The sequence below is a fragment of the Rhinoraja longicauda genome, chromosome 35 (genome assembly GCF_053455715.1).
Source record: "Rhinoraja longicauda isolate Sanriku21f chromosome 35, sRhiLon1.1, whole genome shotgun sequence".
Classification (NCBI taxonomy): domain Eukaryota; kingdom Metazoa; phylum Chordata; class Chondrichthyes; order Rajiformes; family Arhynchobatidae; genus Rhinoraja; species Rhinoraja longicauda.
The window spans coordinates 546,082-554,535 of record NC_135987.1 but is presented as its reverse complement, the minus strand read 5'-3'; the positions used below and the strand labels follow the sequence as shown (position 1 = coordinate 554,535).

At 43.0% G+C, this 8,454-nt stretch overlaps 1 long non-coding RNA gene across 1 annotated transcript; it reads left to right on the top strand.

The window, feature by feature from the left end:
* The first annotated feature begins 1,073 nt into the window (after nucleotides 1–1,073).
* On the top strand, nucleotides 1,074–5,696 carry LOC144610069 (uncharacterized). Its single transcript, XR_013549393.1, has 3 exons — nucleotides 1,074–1,185; nucleotides 3,637–3,695; nucleotides 5,425–5,696. It is a non-coding gene; the product is annotated as an uncharacterized LOC144610069 (long non-coding RNA).
* The last annotated feature ends 2,758 nt before the right edge of the window (nucleotides 5,697–8,454 follow it).

The following is an 8,454-nucleotide window of genomic DNA, read 5'->3' as shown; positions in this document are numbered from 1 at the left end:
AAACGTACACCGCCAAATTCAGGGACAGTTCCTTCCCTGCTGTTATTAGGCAATTGAACCATCCGACCACAAATAGAGAGCAGTCCTGAATTACCAAATACCACATTGGAGACACTTTACTGGACTTTATCTTGAACTAAATGATATTCACGTCATTCCCTTTACCATGTGTCTGTTCACTGTGGAAATCAACATGATCATTTGTTGTAATCTTGTATTGTCTTTCTGCTGACTGGTTAGCATGCAACATAAGCTTTTCACTGTACCTCGGTACAGGTGACAATAAACTAAACTAAACTAAAAGAAAATTGGTGGTGGATCTGTATATATCTGTATGTCTTGCTGCTTTCAGAGAGTAAGGACTTGGACACCAAGATCCCTCTGTACATCAATGTTGTTAAGAGTCTTGACATTCAATGTAGTCTTTCCCCTTACGTTCGACCTCTCAAAGTTTAACACCTTACACTTGCTCGGATTAAACTCCATTCCTTTCTCTCCGCCCGTTTCTGTAGCTGACCTATATCCCGCTGTATACATTGACAGCTTTGTTCACAGTCCGCAACGCCAGTGTTTGGTTAATTCATAATAGACCAAGTAGACCGTTGGCCCAAACCTCCTGCATTGGGCAGCACCCTCTCCTCCCCCTCCCGCTCCCTCTCCCCCTCCCCTTTTCCCCCTCCCCATTCCCTTTCCACCCCTCCCCATCCCTTCCTCCTCCGCCTCCACCCCGATCCCCATCACTCCCTCCACCCTCACTCCTCCACTCCTCCTCCCCTCCACTCCCTCCTTCCCCTCCCCTCCCCTTCCCCCTCCCCCTTAACCCCTCCTCCCCCACCCTCCACCCCCTCCCTCCTCCCTAGAAGATAGATCTAAACTTCAAAATGTGAATAACTGTCGCGCTATCGTGTACCGTTTGGCTGTAGTTCAGGAATGAACAAACAAAACAAATGAGAGTTTTAGTATATAGATTATCTGTTGTATTAAAGTGCCTTTCCTACTTAGCAGGTAACAATTTTATTGTTTAAACTTAATTCTTAACTAAAGATGTTCTTTACCAAATCTTTATGTTCCCTTACAGAAGCCAAAACGCAGACAATGGAAGCTGGGAAACTGACTTATCTGATCCTGATTTGCAAGAGCATTCTCTATGAAATAATTGCTTCTGTGTTGGCTTGCAAAGGCAAGGTAAGTCTTTCTGGGGAGAAAATATTCAGATATGTTTTGAATGAATGAATGAATGAATGAATGAATGAATGAATGAATGAATGAATGAATGAATGAATACGTTTATGGGCAAGTATGTGCATATTCAAGGAATGTGCCTTTGTGCTCCGCTCACAAATGACAACACAAAACATACAGTTAACAATTAATAATAAAGCATAAACACATCAAAACAATAAGGATACACCATTACGGTCTAAACATGTGGGTGAAAATAAACCAGAGCAAAAAAGAGACTACATTCTTTGGTTATTGAGTAGAACTATCACTCGTGGAAAAAAGCTGTTTTTATGTCTGGCTGTGGCTGTTTGACAGTCCGGAGTCGCCTTCCAGAGGGTATAGAAGTTGGAAAGCCATGTTGAAGTTCTATATTATGTTGGGTGAGGCCATAGATAGAGCATTGTGGTCAGTTATGGTCACAATGTTATAGGAAAGATGTTGTCAAGCTTGAAAGAGAAGATTCAGCAGGATGTTGCTAGGATTGAGTGACTGAGCTTTTGGGAGAGGTTGAGCAGGCAAGGGCTTTATTCCTTGCAACGCAGGAGGATGAGGGCTGATCTAGTAGAGGTGCACCTAATCTTGAGCGGAATAGACCAGGTAGACGCACAGAGTTTTTTGCCCAGCGTAGAGGAATCAAGAACCAGAGGACATAGGTTTGAAGTGAGGAGGGAAAAGATTTAATGGGAACCTAAGGGGTAATGTTTTGACACAAAGGGTGGTGGTGTATGGAATGAGCTGCCGAGGAGGTAGTTGAGGCAGGTGCTAATGCAATGTCTAAGAAACATTAGACCGGTACCATGATTACTGAGGTTTAGAGGGATATGGGCCAAACGCAGCCAAATGAATGTCCTGTTTCCATGCTATTTGACTCTGACTCTGTATCCACCTGCTTATCACAGAGGGATGGGATCTATTTTTCATTGAGGTGGGAATCATAGAGTCGTAGAGGTGTACGACAAGGAAACTAACGCTTCCGCTCAACATGCCCATACCGACCAAGATGCCACATCTACACTAGTCTCACCAGCCTGTGTTTGGCCCATATCCATCTAACATGTCCTATCCATGTGCCGGTCCAATAACATTGTGATAGTACCTGCCTTCAACTATTTCCTCTGGCAGCTCATTCCATATACCCACCACACTATGTTTGAAATAAGTTGTCCCTCAGGTTCTTATTAAATCTCCCCCCCCCCCCCCCTCACCTTAAACCAATGTCCTTTGGTTATCGATTCCCCGTCCCTGGGGGTAAAAGACTTGTGCGTTCACCCTATCTATTCCTGTCAAGACTGTATTCACCACTATAAGATCACCCCTCATCCTCCTGCATTCGAAAGAATAAAGTACTAGCCTGCCTAGCCTCTCTCTATGCTTTTGAGTCTTGGCAACATCGTGGTAAATCTTCTCTGCACTCTTTCCAATGTTAAACAAAAGGACACAAATTGCTGGAGTAATTTAGCGGCTTAGGCAGCATCTCTGGATTACATGGATAGGTGATTAGGGTCTCGGCCCAAAACATCACATGTGCATAATCTCCAGGAACAGATACGTGGACAGGAAAGTTTTAGAGGTATTTTAATTAAGTTAATTATTGTCACGTGTACCGAGGTATATTGAAAGGTTTTGTTTGCGTGCTATCCAGTTAATGGAAGGTCTATACATGATTACAATCCAGCCGTCCACAGTGTAAAGATAAAGGATAAAGGGAATAACATTTAGTGCAAAGATATAACATTGAAGTCCAATATAGTCTGATTAAAGATAGTTCAGACATCTCCAATGTAGGTAGATGGGAGGTCAGGACCCGCTCTCTAGTTGGTGAGACGACAGTTCAGTTGGGAAGAAACTGTCCCTGACTTTGGAGATATGCGTTCTCAAACTTCTGTACCTCATGCCGATGAGAGAGGGCAGAAGAGGAAGTCCCCAGAGTGAGACTGGTCCTTTTATTATGCTGGTGGCCATGCCGGGCAGCATGAAGTGTAGTTGGAGTCCATGGAAGGGAGGTTGGTTTGCGTGATGGTCTGGGCTGCTTCCACAACTCTGCTATTTCTTGTGGCCTGGGATAGAGCTGTGCCCAAACTATGTTGTGATGCATCCGATAAAATGCTTTCTACAGCGCAATCCGTAGAAGTTGGTGAGGGTTGTTGGGGACATGCCAAATATTCTAAGCATTCAGAGAATGGTTACCTGACTTACGGGCCAAAACACGGGCAGGTGGGACTAGAGTAGATGGGCCGAATAGGCTGTTTCCGTACTGTATTGACTCTGCCCCTCTATGTTGCTTTCTCTCTGCTTCTCTTTCTCTCTCTCCCTCTTTTTCTCCCCCCTCCCTTGCTTTCTTTCTTCCCGTTCTCTTCGGTCCAGGACCCTGCTGCATACTCTAATATTAATATCGCATCTTTGTTATTTCAGACATCTTACAACAAGAGGTTTGATTGAGGGACCAAGGAGATTCAACAAACGGTACAAAAGTAAGACATTTATTACACCCTGTATCAAATTAGGTTTGAGAACATTGAACAGTACAGCACGGGAACAGGTCCTTCTGCCCACAATGTCCGTGCCGAACACGACACCAAGTTAATCTCTGCCTGCATGTGATCCTCCATTCACTGCACTTCTATGTGCCTATCTAATAACCGCTTCAACGCACGATCGCATCACCACCACCCCCGGCATCATGTTCCAGGCCCCCACCACCTTTTGTGTAAAAAGGTTTGCCCTGCAAATCTCCTTTAAACTTTGCCCATCTCACCTTAAAGCTATGGCCCCTAGTCTTTGACACACTGGGGAGGGGCCAGTTGTGACTGTCTACTCTATCTACGCCTCTCATGATTTTATAAAATTCTAGTCAGGTCTCCCCTCTGCCTACAGTGTTCCAGAGAAAACAATCTAAGTCAGTTGGACCTCTCCCTGTAGCTGAAACCCTCTAAAGCAGGAAGCATTCTGAGAAATCTCCGTTGCACACTCTACAAAGGCCTCCACATCCTTCCTCTAATGGCGGCAGTTAGAACTGCACGCAATACACCCAATGCAGCTTGACCAAAGTATTATAAAGTTGCATCGTGGCTTCCTCACTCTTCTATTCAATGCCCCGACTGATGAAGGCCTTCTTTATAACTCAATCTACTTGTGTTGCCACTTTTAGATAATGATGTTAAGAGTTTTGGCCTTAACTGTAGACTTTCCCCTACTTTCGACCTCCCAAAGTGCACCTCATATTTCCTCAGTTTAAACTCTAGCTGCTTTTTCTTCAGCCATTTCTATTGCTGTGTTCAGCACGCACAGCTGGTAGAGCTGCTGTCTCACAGCGGCAGAGACCCGGGTTCATTCCTGCCCCCAGGTGCTATAGGTATGCAGTTTACACATTCTCCCTGTGACTGCGTAAGGTTCCTCCAAATGCTTCAATTTCCTTCTACAACATGATTTTCTGATCTTACAATCACAATCACAATAATACTTTATTAGCCAAGTATGTTTTGCAACATACGAGGAAATTCATTTGCCATACAGTCATAATCTCTGATTTTCTTTGAATGTTTCATGATTTTGCTCAATGTATAATTCTGTGCTTTTATGCCTTTGAGACGTTTAACATTATAATTCCATGAATTATATCAATGATTCCATGATTTCATAACATCAGGATTGCACGATTATTATTTTGTGATTTTGAAATATAACTTCATGATTTCTATACGTGATGATTCCACAATATCTCCAATTTCAGAATTTCTCATTTCATGGCTCCATTATTTTTATGATTAGAAACATAGAAAATAGGTGCAGGAGAAGGCCATTCGGCCCTTTACATGGCTTTATCACTTCATGTTTCCATTGTATATCTCATTTCAGAATTATTGAACTTCGTGATATCTTTGATTTCAAGATTGTATAACTTCATTGTTCCATGATATTCCTGATTTCAAGATTGCATAATTTATATGACTCCATGTCAATAATTTCAGCATTCTATAATTTTGTGGTTTCTACGATTTTGAGACTTTATTACATTGTGATTACATGATATCTTAGATTTCAAGGTTGTATAACATGATTTCGTGATTCCACAACTTTCAGTATTGAATAATATTATGATTCCATTTTAAACCCTGATTTCAAGATTGTATAATGTTGTGATTCCATGATATCATTGATTTCAGTTTTGTATAACTTTATACATGATAACTCTGATTTCAGGCTTGCATATCTCCACGATCTTGTGATTTCAAGATTCTGTGATCCCACCTTTCCTCGGATTTGCAATCATTGTGGCAATATTATTTGTTTTGCCGCATTAGTTAAGTATTAGTTAAGTACGTTTGCTCATGACCCTGTTACATCTTTGACAGGGATCAATTTGCTTGTAAATTCCGGGGAGTTATTTTTCCGACTTTCAACATCCAACTAAGATCTTTGCACAGTGCTCTGAATTCACCAGAGATCTTGCAATCTGGCACTTTTTTTCTGTACATGGTCATATCTTATGCAATAAAGAGAAAATTAATGCAAATAAGTCACTTGTTTCTTGTTTACATTGTTCATAATTGTATAAAACAGAAATTGCCAGGATTCAAAGGGCCTGACCTACAGAAAGTTCATAAGTTATGAGCAGAATTAGTCAAGAATACTCCACCATTCAATCATGGCTGATCTATCTTTCCTCTCAACCCCATTCTCTGGCCTTCTCCCCATAATCCCTGATGCCCGTACTAATCAAGAATTTGTCAATCTCAGCCTTAAAAATACCTATTGACGGCCTCCACAACCCTCTGTGGAAATTAATTTCACAGATTCACCACCCCTGGCTAAAGAAATTTCTCCTCGTCTCCTTATTCTGAGGCTATGGTCTCTGGTCCGAGACTCTCCCATTGGTGGAAACATCTTCTCCACATCCACTCCACCCAGGACTTTCACTATTCAGTAAGATTCAATGAGGTCCCCCCGTCATCCTTCTAAACTCAGGCGAGTACAAGCCCAGTGACCTCAAATGCTCATCGTATGTTAACACAATCATTCTTGGGATCTTTCTCGTAAACCTCCTCTGGACCCTATCCAATGCAAGAGAGGGAGACCTCTACAAGGAGAGGCTGAGCAGGCTAGAACTTTATACCTTGGAGGGCTGTAGACGTTGTATATATGGATTTCAGCAAGGCATTTGACAAGGTTCCGCACGGAAGGCTGCTCTGGAATGGTAGATTGCATGGGAGCAAAGGAGAGATAGCTGAATGGAGAGAAAATTGGCTTCATGGAAGGAAGGTTATTTTTCAGAATGGAGGCCTGTGACTAGTGGTGTGCCTTAGGGTTCGGTGCTGGGCTTGTTTGCTGTTTGCATCTATATCAATGATTTTGGATGAGAACGTACAAGGCATGATTAGCAAGTTTGCAGATTTGCAAGTTTGCAGTGGGTGGAATTGTAGATAGTGAAGATGGTTGTCAACAATTGCAGCAGGATCTTGATCGGTAGGGCAGGAGGGCTGAAAATTGGTTGCTGGAGTTTAATACAGAGAAATGTGAGGTGTTGCATCTTGGGAAGTCGAACAAGGGCAGGACCTACACAGTGAAAGGTAAGGCTCTGGGGAGTGTTGTAGAGCAGAGGGATCTCGGAGTACAGGTAGAAAGTGGTCATTCTTGAAAGTGGTCACTCATTACTCTGACTGATGAAAGCCTTTCTGTCCACCCTATCTACCTGTGACACCACATTCGAGGAACGATGTATCTGCACTCCTAGTTCACTCTGGTAGGCACAAAAAGCTGGAGTAACTCAGCTGGTCAGGCAGCATCTCTGAAGAGAAGGAATGGGTGACGTTTCGATGTCGAGACCCTTCTTCAGACAGTCTGAAGAGGGGTCTCGACCATCAATCAGAAGAAGGGTCTCGACCCGAAACATCACCCATTCCTTCTCTCCAGAGATGCTGCCTGACCAGCTGAGTTACTCCAGCTTTTTGTGTCTACCTTCGATTTAAACCAGCAGCTGCAGTTCTTCCCTACACTCCTAGGTCCCATTGTTCTACAACACTTCTATCATTCACTGTGAAGGTCCAGTCCTGATTTGTCAAAAGCACACTGTTGGGGAGCTTCACAACTAGGATTGGGAACAGCTCTGCCCAAGATCACAAGTGGTCCTGCCTATAAACTAGGCTAGTGTCCGATTCCATTCGACCACTTGTATGGACATTGAACATAGAAAAACAGGTGCAGGAGGAGGCCATTTGGCCCTTCGAGCCAGCACCGCCATTCATTGTGGTCATGGGTGATCATTCACAATCAGTAACGCGTGCCTGTCTTCTCCCCATATCCTTTGATTCCACTAGCCCCTAGAGCTCTACCTAACTCTCTCTTAAATTACTCCAGTGATTTGGCCTTCACTGCCCTCTGTGGCAGAGAATTACACAAATTCACAACTCTCTGGGTGAAAAAGTGCCTTCTCACCTCAGTTTTAAATGGCCTTCCCTTTATTCTAAGACTGTGGCCCTGGGTTCTGGACTCCCCCAACATTGGGAACATTTTTCCTGCATCTAACTTGTCCAGTCCTTTTATAATTTTATATGTCTCTGGAACTGAAGCTCTACAATGCTGAGGATTATATTCTGCACTCTGCATATTCCCCTTTGCTCCACATATTGTACTTGAGTTTGGCTTGATTGTATTTATTGATAGTATTATCTGATCTGTTTGGAGAGCTTGCAAAGCAAAGATTTTAACTGTACCTTGGTTCGTGTGACACTAATAAACTTAATAAGATTCTTTAATCTGAACATTTAAGACCATATTTGGACAATAGTTTTGACCACACTGCTGCAGGAAGGATGTCGCTAAGCTGAAAAGAACACAGAGAAGATTTACGACGATGTTTAGATCATAAGATCATAAGACCACAAGTGATTGGAGTAGAATTAGGCCATTCGGCCCATCAAGTTTACGCCGCCATTCAAACATGGCTGATCAATCTGTCCCTCCTAACCACATTCTCCTGCTTCTCCCCATAATCTCTGACACACATACTAATCAAGAATTACATATGATGTTGTGGGAAATTAGAGACATAGAGAGAGAGAGAGAGACATAGAGAGAGAGAGACATAGAGAGAGAGAGACATAGAGAGAGACATAGAGAGAGACATAGAGAGAGAGAGAGAGAAAGAGAGAGAGAGAGAGAGAGAGAGAGAGAGAGAGAGAGAGAGAGCGAGAGCGAGAGCGAGAGAGAGCGAGAGAGAGAGAGAGAGAGAGA